Raw genomic sequence first — 18,288 nt, forward strand, 5'->3', positions numbered from 1 at the left:
TAATCCCAATAATACTAACTGTCATTTACTGAGAGCTTACCATGTGTCAGGCGTTGCTTCAAGTCAGTTTCAATACCTATTTAGTCTCACGACGCTATGAGGTACTTACTGTCCCCATTATACAGATGAAGCAACTGAGGCCCAGGAAGTGGTCATCCAGCTGATGAGCAGAAGTCAAAAGAATGGTATGCATAAGTGCAGCAGTGTATTTGAGAATCCCTGGAGCAGAGTATGTGACAGAGAAAGTGGGGGTAAATAGGACTAGGAAGGAAAGCTGGGGCTGCATCCTGAAGAGCCACTGTAAGCCCCTAGGACTGTACGTGCTAGGCAGTGGAGAGTTTGCGAAGGATTGCAAACACAGTCAAGACAGGATCACATTTAATCACCGTAATGTATAATCAACACACATTCCCAAGACGGGAGACTCTGCCAAACTTCCCGGCGTCGCCTCCTACCGCGTTGCCAAACTCATTCCTCATTCTAACCAAAACAATCTGCTGACAGTCCCTGATTCTCTGTCATGTTTCCATGCCTGTGCACAAGATCTGCCATATGTCCCAAGCCCGTTTCTACTTCCGTCACCTACGTACCTCCTTCAGCCTGTCAAAATTAGCTTCAATTCTCTCTCGTCTCAGCACAGGTTTCTTTTCTTTTCTTTTTTTTTTAACTTGGCATAGAATTCAGGGGTCCAGGAAATTACCTTGAACCAAACGTCTAAATAAACGTTAGCACGTCTTTCTATTATGAATGTAGATCATGAACCACAAAAGTCTTAGCGGTTCTTGTGACTTTGCAACACAAGAAAACACAGCTATTTCTGTATCACATTATAGTTGCCATAGATATCTCAAAATGTTATTTACACTAATCACTACCTCAACCTTAAATGTTAATAATTATGTCCACTACTGGATCTTACTCCTTAATGAGTTAGTAAAGAAGCACATATCGTTACTGTAGTGAATTTTTGTTTTTAAAAGTATCTTAATAGCTGTTCCTTTGCAATCCAAGGTATTCTTTATGCATTCAAAAATATCATTCTGAAAATGGGCCCCTAGGCCTCCCCAGACCGCCAAAGAGGTCCACAGCACAAAAACAAAAGTTAGTACAAACTTCCAGTTATAAAATAAAAAAGTCACAAGGACGCATAGTACAGCATGGGCATATGGTCAAAACTATTATAACAATGTTGGATGACAAATGGTGGCTCCCCTTACTATGGCGAGCACACAATAATGTGTAGAACTGTTGAATCACTATGTTGTGCGCCTGAAATTAATATAGCATTGCATGTCATCTCTACTCCAATAATAATAAAAAAAAATTTTAAGTAACTCCTTTTTAGGAGTCTTTAATGACACCCTCTCTCTCCTTCTCTCCTATCCAGCACCCCACCATTTCTGAATTAGGTGTCCCTCCATTGCTTGCTTTCTGATTACCCATTTTAACTTTTGCATGCCTCCCTGATATATCTTGTCTGCTTTGTCAGCCAGTCCTCTGAGCTCTCTGAATACTAGAACTATGTTCACCATCGCTCTGTGCGCAGTGCCTTTCAGTTAAAGAATGAATACTTAATAATTAAAAGCTGTTGAACTAATCGATCAATTAGAATGTAAACCCCAAAGTGTCTAAAATATGCCAAGGCAATTGTAAGCTAAATGATGAGATGCTAAATAAACAAATAATCCCAATGTGACTCCACCGAAGTTGACTACTACTCTCTTAGATTCTTATGGGAGACCCAAGAGTAAATATTTCATTTTGGATTGTTTTTCATTTACAAATAACAATAAATTCAGTTGAAACAGGCTTAAATCAAATGGATTTATTGATTTACATAATAGAAAGGGGCAGAGATACGTCTTCAAGAACGGCCTGGTCTAAACCGCATGTCAGTTTCTAGGTGACTCAAGGTGCTTGGAGGATGGTCCAGAGGCGGCTTCCACGGGGAACAAGACAGCTGCCAGCAGTAACGGGAGCCAGGTGCTCCCTCCTTCAGGTCCAGAGGGAGGGCCCACAACCACAGAAGTCTGGCAGTTGACACTCATTAAAGGACCCTGTCCAATCCCTGTATCCAGGAGAGCGTTTGGCTCAGGCCTGAGTTACCTAAACAAATCCCTGCAGGGGAGGTGGTTACCCTGATTAGTTTTGCCCAATAACCACTCATTTCTGAATCCAGAAAGTTGGGGATAAACCATCCCAAACTGCAAAAACTGTTTCATAATAGGAACTAGGTGGGAAAGATGATAGGGAGACAAAAACGAGCAGTTAGCAAAAATCCTACATTCAGACTTAAAGTGAGATTTTCACTTGGAAAAAAAAAAACTTGCCTCTTGTCATGGTGTCTTGAACTAAAAAAAATGAAATAAAATATGATTTTCAATTATATCAATAAGTAGTGAGTGAATAACATCATCAAACAGCAAATTTATTTCTTTTTTTTTTTAAGATTTTACTTATTTATTCATGAGAGACACAGAGAGAGAGGCAGAGACACAGGCAGAGGGAGAAGCAGGCTCCATGCAGGGAGCCTGACACAGGACTCGATCCCAGGACCCCAGGACCACACCCTGGGCTGAAGGCAGGCGCTCAACCACTGAGCCACCCAGACATTCCAGCAAATTTATTTCTTATTCAAATGTTACTGAGATAGAATTCAATCCGACAATTCAAATTTGTAACTTGACTGTTGAGTCTACTAGATAATACAGCTACCTCTTTGTCCTACAGCCACCTCTTCTTAATTTCCCTCTTGGTGCGCCTAAGAATCCAAATAGTGGTCAATTGACTGACACCCAGCAATGACCAGAGAATTAAGCCTGATTCTCGGATTGAATTTTAGCATAAATGTATATATCTGTATCAGCTTTAGACAAAGCATCTGATCCTCATCCTAGTGTCTTAATTTAATAAAAGCAATCATATCACAGTATGAAATACAGAATGCACTGTACACAATAATAAAATCTCCCTGGTTGTATTTTATAAATGCATCAACAGACCTACAGCTAAGATTGGTGGTTAACTAATCTTACTCAATCCCCCTTACTTTGAATACTAATATATTTCTTATTTCTAATGCAAACATTAAAGCAAGTTCAGACTAGTCCTTTTTCCGCTCCTTCTCTGAAGACTTATATTTCATATTTTCACAATAATCTAAAGAATGATTTCCTACACTCCATATTGGTTGAGCTAGGTCTAGGAGACTTCTGGTTGGATGGGTGATACAGCTGCCTGGCTAATGAGGTTATCGTCTGGAGCATCCCCTGACAACATTCCTAACGGTGCACTGAAAATGAAAATAACAAACCACGTAGATCAATACCTTCCTTACACATTTTACATCCATCTCTCTAGGTCTCAGTATTTTCCTGTTTCCTCTCAATCTTCCCACTTCCTTTCTCTGAGGCAATGTTGGGCACTTTCTCTTTTTTTCCCTCCTATTTCTGATCAGGGATTATTAGTGATTTAGTCAGATCTCTCTTAAATAATCAGAAAAAAATCAGAGAGGCAGAGGTTGCCAAGGAAACCAGAGCCAATAGCTGTGGAAGTTCCAGAAGGAAGGAAGGAATTCCTCTGAGACAGATAAAACACACAGACTTATGCAGGAGAGAGAGGAAAGATGCCAAGAGCGTAATGAGAAAACAAGTCAATATGAGATGAATATGAAAAGATAACATTGTGCCATTTATAGGTGAGATTATTTTTAGATCACCAACAAGGGCTTGGAACAAGAGACAGTACAGGGACAGGATAGGAGTGGATTTTTCCCTAAAAGAGGCTAAGATGAAATAAGAGATTAAATGGAATGGATGGATCAGGGTCAGTACTTGTGTCCATGGCTTCCTGGTTCTGTTTTATTGCCTAGAATACATCCAGCTACATACCGTATCCATTAACCTAAATATTCCTCAAGATAACATCCAACTCAATATGTCCAATGTAAAGCTTATTTCCATGAGCAATCCCACTGGCAAACCTGTATATCACTTCCATCACTCTTAATTCCTCCCTCATTCAACCAGTTACTAAATCTTGACCTTTCTACCTTTCACATGGCTTTAAAATTGAACCATGTCTCTCGACTTTACAGTGACCATCGTTGGGTTCAGGTCACTATCGCTTAAAACTGCCTCCAAACTGTGGTGTCTCTGATTTCCATTTCCCATTCATGCGTGCATGTGCAGAACCCCACATCCATTCACCCCTTGGACTGCCAGATTTATAAATACAATTATAGGACATTCGGTTAAATTTGAGTTTCAGATAAACAGTTTTTGATGTAAGTAGTCCCAAATATTGCATTGGACTATATTGCAAATATCCATTCAATAATTGAAACATACTTATACTAAAAGATTACTGTTATCTGAAACTCAAATTCACCTGAGTGTCCTACAATTGTATTTTATCAGGCAAACTTACTCACCTCTCATTTGTTTTTGTTATTTAGATTTATGTATGTAGTTAAAGTACGAATCTGAAAGTATCAGAATAATAACAGCAAATTCAGGATAGTGGTTTCTATGGAGCATGAAGGAAAGAAGTGCCTTCAGTTAAGTATTCATAAGGAAATTCCATCATAGACGTATTTGTATTAAGCATATATTTCTAATTTTTGCTTTTAGGGTCCCCCCCCTTTTAAAAGGTGTTTATGTTTCATTTCTTAAGCTTCGTGATGTATATACAGAATTTTTAATATTACCATGCTTTTTTGTGTGCATCAAATATTTATACTAAATATTTTTTAAATCTTCAATAGCCCTCTAGAAAAAGTCCAAAGAACTGAAAGCGGATTACAAACATCATCATGGTGTCATTGACTCTGTTTACCAATAATGTTGGCACTTTCAGTTTGTACACAACTGTTTGTTTGTCCTGAATAATTTTCCTCAAAAGTTCATCTGTACTATTTCCTCTTGTCCTTAAATCTCAAATTAGTTGCCAGTACTTCACCTGCACCTTATCTTACCTGAGTTAGGTGCTTCTATGTACTGCCAGGGAATTCAGCACTTTGACCACTACCTATGTTTATTTTTGCCAAGTGTAATTGCTGACTTAGTTTTCTGTATCTTCCATGGAAATACAAGTTCTAAAAGTATAGAGACTATGTTCTATTCACCATAACATCTATGGCCCCCACCCAGTGCCTGGCACCAGTGGACCCTCAGTATATATTTGCTGTAGTGGTTAATTGGTTAATGGATGATGGGCTGGTTTATTTAACATTCTTGAGGTGTTTTATAAATTTACTTTCCATACGAACCCTATATTATAATCAGTATCTAGATGAAATTGTATATCTTACCACTCGTAGTGTGTAGATTAGAAATCATTACCTGGGATAAAGTTCTCTTCTGTCATTCACATTGCAAAGTTTGGTTTCCATATTATCTGTCCCCTAAACTAGGTCTTGCTTTTTTTTTTTTTTTTTAGGTCTTGCTTTTTGTTAGAATAAACACATAGCAAGTGTCCCTTGGCATGTACAAACCACACTCAGCCTTACAGGTAAGTTTCTGAAAATTGCTTTGTGTATCTATAAATTCAAATTTGATAAATAGGGACGCTCAGGTGGTTCAGCGGTTTAGCACTTGCTTTTGGCCCAGGGCGTGATCCTGGGGTCCCTGTATCCTGGTCCCACGTTGGGCTCCCTGCAGGGAGCCGGCTTCTCCCTCTTCCTGTGTCTCTGCCTCTCTCTCTCCGTGTCTCTCATGAATAAATAAATAAAATCTTTTTAAAAAGATTTGATAAATACAGTAGCCATGATGACATTGTATGGTAAGTGTTCTGCATTAACACTGAGCACTGGCATTTATGAAATCCAATGAAAATTTCATTGTTAAGTGTATTTTCTTCTCAGGTTGCTCCTTCCTTCATCTTCCTTAAAGTCCAAGTGCTTCTAACTAAAGATTTGTGATTTACTAACAGCTCCAAATGCCAATGTAAATATCAGTGCATTGCAACCTTAATAAAAGAATAAAACCTTTCTTTACTTCCTTGGGTTTGCTTCCTTGAGCTTTCTCCCTTCTATTTATCTGTTTTCTAGATACCATTATTACTCTTCCTTCAAGGAGCAGAAGGAACCCTGCCTGATTTTAAGATGCTTCATAGAGTCTTTGTTCCTTAGCATTTCCTCGTTTTCATTAACAAGAGAAAAGACAGATACTGGTGAATAGTTGAGTTTAGAACGTGTTGAGCAGGGTAAAACAGTATGTGAAATTGCTATCATAAGGATGGTGTCATAAGGATGCCATCTTTACTCCAACTTTACCCTCTTTTTTTTTTCCTTTTCTCAAACTTTCTCATTCTAGCACTCAGGTAACTCTTATCCTCACATTCTACCTTTGCAGCTTCCAAAATAGCATCATTCGGGTCATTTGGGGGCAATATCATGAGTAGAAAAATAAGTCAAGCAATCATAAAATTACTGAGGACCCCTAATGCTAAAATCTAAACCTATTATGGTTCCTTGACTGTTAGGAACATTTGGCCCAGGGAATGCGAAGGACTATTATTGTTGGTAGAATGTTGGCTGACAGTCAAGAGCTTTCTATAGTGACACTTAGGAAGATAGACTCACCGTAGTCTGTGAGCTTGTCATCACTGGGACAAGTAAAGAAATCTAATTTTGTCAATTCCCTAAGAGTGAATCCATTTTCCAGGGATGGATATGAGATAGCCAAGGATAAAAGACTAATATATCAGAATTCCAATCTAAAATTAATGGTTGAATGTACTAGAATTATCCATCAGTGCACCCCCCTGTAGACAAACTGCATGCAAGGCCAAATAAGCAGAAGGCTGCTTGGTGAGCATGGAATCAGAATAAGAGGAGTCAAGTATTTGATTCTAATGTTTAATGGCATTACATTTTGGGAACCTGATGTGCACTCTTCCACAAGAAGGAAATGCTGTCTGTGAGGCAGATGGAGGCTCAAAAGACCTGAGGAGTAATAATCCACTCCTCACCAGCACACCATGCTTTGAGGGTCAGGGCCAACTTGTGTCTCTATGACTCATTTTCCTTTGCATTCCTGGATGACTAACACTTCCATCCCTCAATCTCATATGCATCTACTTGTTGCTTTTTTTTTTTTCTTTAGCTATATTAAAACATTCCATGAAACCTCAAACCATAAAACTCCTAGAAGAAAACACAAGGAGTAATCTCTTGAACATGCCCTTAGTTAACATATCTCTAGGTCTATCTCCTAAAGCAAGGGACACAAAAGCAAAATTAAACTACTGGGACTATACCAAAATGAAAAGCTTTTGTACAGTGAAGAAAACCATTGACAAAATGAAAGGCAACCTACTGAATGAGAGAAGATATTTGCAAGTTATATATCCAATAAGGGTTAATGTCCAAAATAATAAGAATTTATACAACTCGGGAATCCCTGGATGGCTCAGCGGTTTAGCACCTGCCTTCGGCCCAGGGCGTGATCCTGAAGACCCGGGATCAAGTCCCACGTCGGGCTCCCTGCATGGAGCCTGCTTCTCCCTCTGCCTGTGTCTCTGACTCTCTCTCTCTCTCTCTGTGTGTGTGTGTGTCTCTCATGAATACATAAAACCTTAAAAAAAGAATTTATACAACTCAAAACAAAACAAAACAAAAATCTGATTAAAAAGTAGGCAGAGAACCCAATTAGACATATCTCCAAAGAAGACATACAGATGGCCAATGGGGACATGAAAACATGCTAAACAGTACTAATCATCAGGAAAATGTAAAGCAAAGCCATAATAAGATACCTGTCAGGATGGCCAGTATCAAAAAGACAAGAAATAACAAGCTTTGGTGGGAATTTGGAGAAAAAGGAATCCATGTGTACTATTGGTGGAAATGTAAATTAGTACAGCCATGTGGGAAATAGGATGGAGATCCCTCAAAAAATTAAATAAGGAAATACCATACAATCCAGTAATTCCACTACTGTTTATTCAAAGAAAACAAAAACATTAATTTGAAAAGACATGTGCACCCCTACATTTATTTTATTTTTAAAGATTTTTATTTATTTATTCATGAGAGACACAGAGAGAGAGAGGCAGAGACACAGGCAGAAGGAGAAGCAGGCTCCCCGTGGGGAGTCCAATGCAGGACTGGATCCCAGGACCCCGGGGTCACGCCCTGAGCCAAAGGCAGACGCTCAACCGCCGAGCCACCCAGGCGCCGCTGCACTGCTACTTTTATTGCAGTATTATTTATAATAGCTAAGATATAGAAGAAATCTGTGTCCATCAGTAAATGAATAGTTGTATGTCAATTATTCTTCAACAGAGAAACAAATACACAAATATAAAAACATTCCCTGTGATTATTATCAACTCTGATACAGGAAGCCATTATATTTCTTTAGAAGACTTTACACATCTATACTCAAATATATTATGTGATGATTTCAACTTCTTTTACCTTATGTAATTATATTTCATCTATTTTTTTTAAGATTTTGTTTATTTTTTCATGAGAGACACACACACACACACACACAGAGAGAGAGAGAGGCAAAGACACAGGCAGAGGGAGAAGCAGGTTCCAAGCAGGGAGCTCAATGTGGGACTCAATCCCAGGACCCCAGGATCATGACCTGAGCCAAAGGCAGACACTCAACCACTGAGCCCCCCAGGTGCCCCTCATTTTATCTTTTAATAAGATATTATTTGTTTGTTTTCTTATTATTGAAGTGCAGCTGTAATAACATAAATTGCTTATGTAACATAAATTATTTCACTGATGCATCTATTTTCTGAGATCATTTACTCAAGATTTTATTAAGCACATATGTTCTCTGAGTGACCACTTTGTAATTGAAGCCTTTTGATTGGGTATATTTCAGTCATATAATTATAATAATCTCTTTTATTGGTATCGTAACACATTTGCCTATAAACCATAAGGTATTCCATATACCCAGTATCTCAAGGGGGCAAAAAAAATTAAATATATACTTATTCTTTTCAAACTATTCCAAAAAATATAAATGAAAGGAAAACTTTCATCCAATGAGGAGAGCATTACCCCAATACCAAAACCAGATAAAGACTCCATTAAAAAGAGAATTACAGGCCAATAACCATGATGAATATGGAGGCAAAAATTCTAAACAAAATACTAATAAATCAAATCCAATAGTACATTAAATCATTCACCATGATCAAATGGAATTTACTCCTGGGCTGCAAGAAGGATTCACTTTGCACAAATCAATCGATGTGATACAACACATTAGTAAAAAAATAAAAATAAAAAAATAAAAAGGATAAGAACCATATGACCATCTCAGTAGATGAAGTATGAACATACTCCACATAATAAAGGCTATATATGAAAAAACACAGCTAGTATCATCCTCAATGGGGAAAAACTGAGAGCTTTCCCTCTACCATCAGGAACAGAAAAGGGACATCCACTCTCACCACTATAACATAGTATATTGGAAGTCTTAGCCCCAGCAATAAGACAAGAAAACGAAATAAAAAGTATCCAAAAGTGGCAAGGAGAACCCAAAAGACTCCACCAAAAAACTGCTAGAACTGATGATACACAAATTCAGTAAGGTCTCAGGATACAAATTCAGTCTATGGAAATCTGTTGCATTTCTATATACCAAGAATAATGAAGCAGCAGAAAGAGAAATCAAGGAATCAATCCCATTTACAATTGCATCAAAAATCACAAGACACCTAGCAATAAACCTAACCAAAGAGGTGAAAGACCTCTACTCTGAGAACTATAAAACACTGATGAAATAAACTGAAGATGACACCAAGAAATGGAAAGACATTCCATGCTCATGGATGGGAAGAACAAATATTGTCAAAATGTCTATACCACCCAAATTAACCTATAGATTTATAAAATCCCTATCAAAATCTATAGATTAATTAAATCCCTATCAAAATGCCACCCAAAGTAATCTATAGATTAATAAAATCCCTATTAATAAAATCTATAGATTAATAAAATCCCTATCAAAATACCAACAGCATTTTTCACAGAGCTAGAACAAACAATCCTAAAATCTGTATGGAACCACAGATGACCCCGAATCGCCAAAGCAACACTGAGAAGGAAAAGCAAAGTCGGAAACATCAAAGTTCCGGAACTCAAGTGACATTACAAAGCTGCAGCGATCAAAACAATATGGTCCTGGCACAGAAACAGACACACAGATCAATGGAACAGAAGAGAAAACCCAGAAATGGATCCACAAGTGTAGAGTCAACTCATCTTCAACAAAGCAGGAAAGAAGGTCCAGGGAGAAAAAGACAGTCTCTTCAACAACTGGTGTTGGGAAAACTGAACGGCAACATGCAGAAGAATGAAACTGGGCCACTTTCTTACACCAGACACAAAAATAAATTCAAAATGGATGAAAGACCTAAATGTGAGACCTGAAACCATCAAAATCCTAGAGGAGAACACGGGCAGCAATTGCTTTGACATTGGCTGCAGCAACTTCTTTCTAGGTATGTCTTCCTGAGGCAAGGGAAACAAAATAAAAAATGAACTATTGGGACTTCATCAAGATAAAAAGCTTCTACACAGCAAAGGAAACAATCAACAAAACTAAAAGGCAGCCTACAGAATGAGGGATGATAACTGCAAATGACGTATCTGATAAAGGGTTAGTATCCAAAATATATCATGTATAAAACTCAACACACAAAAAACAAATAATCCAGTAAACAAATGGGCACAAGACATGAATAGACATTTTTCCAAAGAAGATATCCCGATGGCCAACAGACACATGAAAAGATGCTCAACATCACTCACCATCAGGGAAATACAAATCAAAAACTACGATGAGATATCACTTCACACCTGTCAGAATGGCTAAAATTAACAGCACAGGAAGCAAGAGGTGTTAGTGAGGATATGGAGAAAGGGGAATCCTCTTATATTGTTGGTGAGAAAGCAAACTGGTGCAGCCACTCTGGAAAACAGTATGGAGCTTCCTCAGACAGTTAAAAATAGAACTACCCTATGATTCAGCAATTGAACTACCTTGGTAAATACTTTGGGTAATTACCCAAAGGTTATAAAACCACTAATACAAAGGGATACATGCACCCTGATGTTTATAGCAGCATTCCCAACAATAGCCAAATTAGGGTTGGAGCCCAGATGTCCACTGACTGATGAACAGACAAAGATGATGTGTAGTGTGTATGCATGTATGTATGTATATATGTTATGGAATTAACTCAGCCATCAGTAAGAATGAAATCTGGGGTGCCTGGGTGACTCAGTCGGGTAAGTGTCTGTCTTCAGGTCAGGTCATGATCCCAGGGTCCTGAGATGTAGCCCAGCATTAGGCTCTCTGCTTAAGGAGGAGCCTGCTTCTCCCTCTCTCTCTACCTGCCGCTCTGCCTGCTTGTGCTTTCTCTCTCTCTCTCTCAAATAAACAAATCTTTTTTTTAAGAAAAAGAAATCTTGATATTTGCAAAGATGTGAGTGGATCTAGAGACTATTATACTAAGCAAAATAAGTCAGTCTGAGAAAGACAAATACTGTATGATCTCCCTCACATGTGGAATATAAGAAACAAAACAAATGAGCAAAGGGAAAAATAAAAGAGAGAGAATGGGGCAAACCAAGAAACAGATTCTGAACTACAGAGAAAAAACTGTTGGTGATTAGAAGGGAGGTGGATGAGGGAATGTATTAAACAGGTGATGGGGATTGGGGAGTGCACTGTTGTGATGAGCACCAGATGTCACATAGGAGTGTTGAATCACTACATTGTACACCTGAAAGTAATATATGGGATGTTAACTACCTGGAACTCAAATAAAACCTTAGAAAATACATATTGATTATTTGCTGTGACATTTGGACTTTCAAATTCTTTTCAACATAAAATAGCTGCATATATTCATCTAATAAGACATGGTCCAAAAATTAATGATGATGGGTCTTTGTGGTCCCTAGTAATAAATCCTGTCTAATTTTCTTTTCATAGTATAAAGTATATTCTTATGCAATATACGCCAGTGTATTAAGACCCAGTAGTTCTTTTATGTTGTTGTTTTAAGATTTTACTTATTTATTTGAGAGAGATTGAGAGTGTAGGAGCAGGGGCAGAGGGAGAGGGAGAAGTAGATTCCCCCTGAGCATGGAGCTCGATGTCTCTGGGATCGTGACCTGAGCTAAAGGCAGATGTTTCCCTGACTCAGCCACTCAGGTATTCTAAGACCCAGTAGTCCTTAAACACTATTACCAAATAGCCATATAAGTCCCCAAAGCAGCGAAGGCTAACAATCTTTGTTTTCCACATTAAGTCAGAAATTTTAGTTCATTAATTTTTCTTTTTTTTTTTTTTAGGGACTTTATTATTTTTTTAGAGAAGTTTTAGGTTCACCACAAAAATAAGAGGAATTTACAAGGATTTCCCATGTGCCTCACATGTACGGCCTCCTCCATTGGCAACATGCCCCACCAGAGTGGGAGGTACATTTATTACAACTGATGAATCTGCATTGACACATCACACTCACTCACCCTAAATCCATAGTTTACATTAGAGTTCACTCTTAGTATCGTACATTCTATGGGTTTGGACAAATATATGACATTCAACCACCATTATAGTCTCACACAATCTGTTTCCATTGTCCTAAAAATCTACTCTGCTCCACTTTACTTAAAATAATCTGTTTTTCTTGGTTAAATACATATTATTCATTATTTACTTGGATTAACAAACTTCATTTCCTACATACATTATTAACAACACCTTCTTCAGCCAAAAGTACAATCAATTGTTGGAGTGAAATAAATGGCTATTAGCTTGCACAGACTCTAATTTATTGTGCCTGATAGCTGTTCAAGGAAAGAGACTTACAGGCCTGGATATGGTTAGTCAGGCACAGAATCAATCAATGGGATTATATTCTGAGCAATGCAAAGGAGGAATTGTTTCTATTGCCTTAGAGACTGAGAAATTACAAGACCAAATAGCCATTCATCAATCCCGTGTAACAAAACAGACATCATTCTAGACCTTCTAGCTCCATACACCCAGTGAATCTCTGACAGTAAAAGATCATCTTTCATTTGTAATCTGTTGCAGACTGATAATTTTGTAAAACACAACAAAAACAAATAGTGAGAAAAATGAAAATTTGGCGTGTCATGTGAAATTTTACTAGAACCGAAAGACACAAAATCACTGTCAATTTTTTTTATGTCGCTTACTCTTAATTTCTGACCTGTAACAAATAGTTCCCTGATGGGCATTGACATGCAAACCACACTTTGAGTAGCACCATCCTTTACAAAATATGGTTTATTTCCACTTTTCTGTTGAAAAGAAGCTGAGGCTTAGATAGGTAAAATAAGGTACTTAAATTCATTCAGATAATCAATAGCGTAGACCAAATTTGTACCCACGACTGATCCCAAATTCTGAAGTTTTAAATAAGTATGATATGCAGTTTCACTGACACTTCTAAAATTGTGTTGTCCAATATAATAAGTGCTCGCTACATATAATTATATTGTATAGATTGTATGTTACAATGATATAGAATTAATTTTGTGCCTTTAGTTTTCAGTTGCACTAGTGACATTTCGAGTACTGAAAAGCCATGTATGGCTAGTGGCTACTATATTGGGTAGCACAAATAAAGGCCAAAAAGAAAGTTTTACTGGACTGTGCTGCTCTAGAATATCAGTAATTTCTTTTAGAGATTATTCATCTCATTTATAAGTTAGCGTTAGACACTTTGGGGGTGCCTGCTATCACACAATGAGCCCTCTCTTCAAAAAATTGCCCTCACCTCCCCAATCTGCAAATCAAGAGAGTTCTTATCCTCTGTGACTCTGCCCTTCCTCTCTTGTCGTGTCGAATTGAACCAGATGAGGACACATCAGATAAATGTGTCTCTTATCCTTAGGAGAGGGTGCACACTTATCTTAAAATGATTGACTCTGAAGGAAAGAGAATATTCATAATCTACTAATTCCAATATTCCCAGAAGAGATTATGACAATTAAGGCTTGTAAACAGGCATTTGACCCAGAGTCCCTCCGAATACCTGTCCCAGCTCAAACAACTATCGTTAAAGGTTAAGGCTGAGTTCTACTAAAATGGTAGCTTGTCGGACACCTGATGGATGGGGGGAGGGAAGGTACCAAGAGAGAGAAAACAGTCCTGAGCTTTGTATCCGCAGCTATAGCCAGCAACGGCTGTGAGTTTACTACCTACCAGACGCTGTATGCCCTTTACATGTGTTGTTTCATTCAAACGATCCTTTGAATACATCAGTTTTACAAATGAGTAAATCAAGATAGCTGAGGTTTACAGCCGATGAAGGCATAGTTGAAAGCCTCAGCGGTTGTTGAAACTTCACAAAATCAGAAAAATACTATGTAAAAACCATAAAATGTTGGGTTGGAAAAACTCAATATGAATTCATAAACTTATAAAGAAATATAATTTTCCATTTCTGTGCTGAAAGTCATCAAGCACCAATGTCAGTAGCAGCATCTTGGCCTACCACCGAAAGTCATGCATGACCCTTGCAGCCCAGATATTTGTCCCTTAAAGCTGTTCTAGGAAAAAAAGCAATAGGATTCTGTAGAGGATGTTGAAAAAAAAATTTTGTTTGAAAATCTGTTTTTTATTTGTCTGTCGTTAGAAAGCAAGGATAATTTTAATAATGTCTGGGCAGTATATTTCTTTATTTCTAAAAAATTTTTATTTGTTTATTTGAGATACAATGAGAGAGAGAGAGAGCACACACGCACACACAAACAGGGGGAAGGGAGAGAGGGAGAAGCCGGCTCTTCCCCGAGCAGGGAGCCAGACGTGGGGCTCGATTCCAGGCTCCTGGCATCCTGACCTGAACTGAAGGCAAACGCTGAGCCAACTGAGCCACCCAGGAGCCCCCTCAGGGGCAATATTTAAGGACTAAGAGCCATCATAAGGGGATTTCCAGCCACCAAGTCCTGACAATCTGAGCATCAGAATCTTTATTATCATGATTTTGCTAACTGAAACAAGTTGAGTATAAAAAGCCCATGAATTTGCTAATGATATTGAAAAAAGAAAGGTTAATGTAGGATGTACAAAAAGGTGTTTTGAATATTAAAGAATGAATATAATAGATGTTCAAGTTTTAATGATTTTAATATAAATAAGGGACATTAATATATAGGCGTGTTTTGTTAATTCCATAAGTATGTGTCTGTGAAATATGGATAGGTGCTTTTTTTCTACCTGTATAAGCAAGATATATATATAGAGAGAGAACTCTAAGTGAGCCAAATGCTTCCAGAAAAAAAAAAAAATAAGGTACTGGGCCAGAATTAAATGGGCTAATCAATCCCCTTGGTAATATAGGAAAGCCAAGCAGAAAATGCATCCAGCAATTGATTAGAACCAGTGGTTATATACAACAAGCACTTAAAAGAGGATTCAACAATGTGTTCTGTAAGAATAAAATAACCGACTATCCTAAATATAATTAACTAAAAACGTTGATCCCTCATCTTCTGATACATAAAACCTTCAGAAGTACTTTACATGACCCTACTCAGTGAATTAGAAATAAGATTTTGATATGACTTACAAAGTGACTAATATTTCATCAGATTAGATCCCATAATATCACATGACAATATCTGAGAGTAGGTGGTTTATTGGTTATGAACAGGAACCCTGGAGCCAGTCTGCTTGGATTCAAGATAAGTTACTTTAGGCAAGTCATTTGACTTTTCTGTGCCTCAATTTCCTTAGCTATAAAATGTTTTTGAGGGAAGGGAGTTTGGCAGTGCAGGGAGGAACGAGGCATGTGGTAAGGTTATTGCAACGTTAGATAGAGTATTTGGTAAATAAATCAATAGACAGTATTTGGTAAATAAATTTAGTCCTTAGGGACTAAATTCCAGTATGATTCAGTAGATAGCAAACTGCCACCCCTAATTCTGATACTAATGATCGACTAAGGATAAATGTCATTTTTAAAATCATTGATATGCGCCTCAAAGGTTCCCCTTTTAGGTGGTCTTTCTCCATCTGGGAGAAATAGCAACCCTATTAGTTCAAAGCAATTCTTCATTTACTTTGTCTTCACACTGGCATTTGCACTCCCATCCCTTTTCCCCATATTTAGTATTCCCTAAAGTAGCCTCTAGACACATTGAGATATCTAGGCTGTCCAAAGTTTCTTCAGATGTACTAATTCTATTCTTTTTTTAAAAGATTTTATTTATTCATTCATGAGAGACACAGAAAGAGAGGCAGAGACACAGGCAGAGGGAGAAGCAGGCTCCTCACAGGGGGCCTGATGTGGGACTCGATCCCGGATCCTGGGATCATGCCCTGAGCCGAAGGCAGACGCTCAACCGCTGAACCACCCAGGCATCCCTCAATTATTTTCTTGATAGCACTTTGACCATAAAATTGCATAGGTTTGAGTGGTCTGCCTCAATCCAACGTTGTTCTTTTTATTGCATAATCTTGCAGATTGTGAGGGTTGTAGTGGCATACACAATACATGAGGTTGTAGCATCAACCCAAATCCTGAAGTAATCATCACCCCGAAATTATTGTTATCATTCCAGGTTTAACATGTTCATCGGATAAATATTTATGTGGTCACAGCATTAGGCTAGTCGTTTGGAATAAAAGGCGATACAAAAGTTATTTTTTTAAAAATGGCATCTGCCAATAAGATGCTTAAAATCACTAAGGGAGAGAATATATACATTAAAAAAGACAACAAGGTTGTTTACAGTACAAATATGACAGATAAGCAATTTGTATGGTTCTTTTATGAGAGTATAGAAGGGACACTAAACCTGTAACTGGACAACGTAGATTTAAATTTAGACTCTATCACTTGCTATGTTACCTTTAAGCAGGAATAATAATCCCCATCTTATGGAATTGTACAAGAATTAAATGAATAATGTATGTCAAAGTGCCTGACAAGTAGGAGACACTGAACAAATGTTAATTTCTTTGCTCAAACACTGCACAAAGATTCAGAAACCTAAGCATTTGTTTCTAAGGGCTCTAAATATATTTTGCTGGTTCATTTTCTTGTAATTACGATTATGTTTTCAAAAACTGTGCCTCCTGATAACTTAAGGAGGATCAACACTGAAGTCACTGCAAAGTCAGAGTTGGGTTTTGATCACTGGGAAGTCAAGGTTGTATCTTCTTAACTCTTTTTATTTTTTATTTTTCCCCACCCTTCTTTTTAAAATAATACCTTTATTGAGATAGAATTTACATACCATACATTTCATGTATCTAAACTGTAGAATTTAATGTTTTTAGTATATTTGTAGAATTGCGCTACCATCACCAAAATCAATTTTAGAATACCTCATCACCTCAAAAAGAAACTTTGTACCCATTAGCAATCATTCCTCTTTACATTCCAATCCTTTAATGAATCAGGTCACATAACTCCAAAGGACCTTCGAAAGTGTCACCATTACTTCAGTTTAACACAAAGACCTGTCACTTTTTTTTTTTTTTTGAAAGTGTGGCCCTTTATTTCTAATATGCTTTGGATAGAGATGGAAACAGATCCAAGGTCTTATGCCAACCACTGATTACTGCCTACAGTGCTGGAGAAAATGAGAAAGTAAAAAGGGAGCATTGGTCTGTGGCTGTATTTCCAGACTGGAGGGAGAGAGGCCAACTCCTGTTGGACAATGACTCAACATATAACTGGAAAAGAATGAGGTGAACAGCTAACCCAGTGACCAATAAAATATGTGATTTTCAACATGCATAATTCCCTACAAACTCCTAATATAAACAAGTAAGAGATACTTATTCCTTATATACTTATTACTTATTAAGAAACTGATTCCTTAACACACAGCCTCTAGACCCTACTCTGGCCCCTCTGATTTTCTAAATATTCTTCGGCATCCTGGTTTATACTTACATTTTTTACACCGAAGCCCTTGTATCAGTTATCTATTTCTGTGTAATAAATTGTCCCTGAACTGAGTGGCTTAAACTAAGTGGGTCAGGAACTGGGGAGCAGTTTGGCTGAGACATTCTGGGTCGGGTCTTTCATGTCATAGTAGTAGAGATGTTGGCTGGGGCTACAATCATCTGAAGGTTGACTGGGCTGGAGGATCTCTTTCCAAGAATCTGACAAATTAGTGTTAGTTATTGGCTGTGGACCAAAGTTCCTTACCATGTGGACTTCTACCTAGAATTCAAAGTATTCTCATAATGTAGCAGCTGGTTTCTCCTAGAGGGACATATCCAAAAGGAAGAGCAAGTAGGAAGACATTAC

At 37.8% G+C, this 18,288-nt stretch overlaps 1 long non-coding RNA gene across 1 annotated transcript in view; it reads left to right on the forward strand.

Moving 5' to 3' along the window:
* The first annotated feature begins 3,563 nt into the window (after positions 1-3,563).
* LOC140637508 (uncharacterized) overlaps positions 3,564-18,288 on the forward strand; it is a 28,125-nt gene continuing 13,400 nt past the window's right edge. Inside the window, exons 1-2 of the long non-coding RNA XR_012034597.1 lie at positions 3,564-3,697; positions 5,440-5,511. This is a non-coding gene — a long non-coding RNA (uncharacterized lncRNA). The remainder of the gene's footprint in view (positions 3,698-5,439; positions 5,512-18,288) is intronic.

Source organism: Canis lupus, chromosome 8, assembly GCF_048164855.1.
Source record: "Canis lupus baileyi chromosome 8, mCanLup2.hap1, whole genome shotgun sequence".
Classification (NCBI taxonomy): domain Eukaryota; kingdom Metazoa; phylum Chordata; class Mammalia; order Carnivora; family Canidae; genus Canis; species Canis lupus.